Source organism: Balaenoptera physalus, assembly GCF_965194825.1.
Source record: "Balaenoptera physalus genome assembly, chromosome: 5".
Taxonomy (NCBI): domain Eukaryota; kingdom Metazoa; phylum Chordata; class Mammalia; order Artiodactyla; family Balaenopteridae; genus Balaenoptera; species Balaenoptera physalus.
The window spans coordinates 24462761-24464168 of record NC_138884.1 but is presented as its reverse complement, the minus strand read 5'-3'; the positions used below and the strand labels follow the sequence as shown (position 1 = coordinate 24464168).

General features: G+C 41.3%; 1 pseudogene across 1 annotated transcript; it reads right to left on the bottom strand.

The window, feature by feature from the left end:
• Nucleotides 1-542: 542 nt before the first annotated feature.
• On the bottom strand, nt 543-1103 carry LOC309661083 (small ribosomal subunit protein eS24 pseudogene; annotated as a pseudogene). Its single transcript has one exon. The product of its transcript is annotated as a small ribosomal subunit protein eS24 pseudogene (transcript).
• Between the last annotated feature and the right edge of the window lie 305 nt (nt 1104-1408).

Genomic DNA, 1408 nt, shown 5'->3' with positions numbered 1-1408 from the left:
TGCTTTCAAGCCAATGGTTTTTATATTTTTTCCATGTTTTCTTGTTATTCTCAGAGACTGCAAGAAGCAGAAGTCACTTTGACCAACTCTTTGCCCTCCCCCCCCCCATTTTTTCTATTTGATTGATGAGAGTCATTATTTGAGTGAACAGCTTTTAAATTTGTTTTCAGGGATGTTTGATGAAGGTTATAATGCGCACTATGTTAGAATCTGGTTGTGATTTCTTAGGCATTATAATTTGAATATAGGCAGCTGTCACCGAGTAGATGGTAGTGGTCTTTAACATAGTATAAGGCTGTGATTCATCTCTTTTCTTACATTAAACCATGAGGACCAAGCAGGTGTGGACATGATGCAGGGAGACAGCACTGGGAAAGTCATGCCAAATGAGAACATCTAAGTAGGGACTAAGGAAAGAATCTCAAGATAGGCCTGGGCTTAGAATTTTATTAGTCCCAGTGGAGTTAGGGCTTTGAGATCAAGGAACTACCTAGGAGAAGAATGTCTTCCACTCCTAAGATCAAAGATAGAACCTCACCATCTTTTTTTTTTTTAAAGTCTTAGTTTATTAACTCTCTCATGAAAAATCTGCACAATCACCAAAGACACAGTCACTGCAGAGTCTTTATTCCTTCTGCTGCCCAATCTCCAGCTCACTGCTAGACACTTCATTTCTTTTTGCCAGCACCAACATTGTCCTTTGCAGTCCCCCTGACTTTCTTCATTCTGTTCTTGCATTCTTTTCGCTGTTTTCTTGAGGTATTTTTCTTCTCGTACAGGCCATGTCTTGCAAGCCTGTGTTTGGGCTCATCCTTCTTCACATAATCCAAGGAATCGTAAATCATGCCAAAGCCAGTTGCCTTGCCACCACCAAAATGGGTTCTGAATCCAAACACAAAGATGACATCTGGTGTGGTCTTGTACATTTTGGCTAGTTTTTCCCGAATTTCTGTCTTAGGTACTGTTGCCTTCCCAGGATGAAGGACATCGATGATCATTTGTTTCCGCTGAAGTAGTCGGTTGGTCATGAACTTCCTGGTCCAGATAGTTACCGTGTTGTTCATGATGGCAGTTAATCTTCAAGCAGCCAGGAAGGAAAAGAGGACTATTTTCCACCGGCCAATCATATCAATGCTCACGGAAGGACCTCTGGAGGCCAAAGCTGGAAAGTGAATTGTCCAAATAAGCTTGGCCCTCTTAACAATTTTCTCCTTGAGAATGAGTTTTACTATAAATATTCCATAGAAACTCTTCTCCCCTGCTGCATCATCTTGTAGATTATGTTGCCTATTGTTTCACTTTTTTCCCCTATTCTTATTTTCTCCCTTCTCTCTTGAACTTGATGCTTCATATGCATACTTGCCAGGCCCAGTCTCACACAGGACTTGGACTTTGGCTACCCACTGAA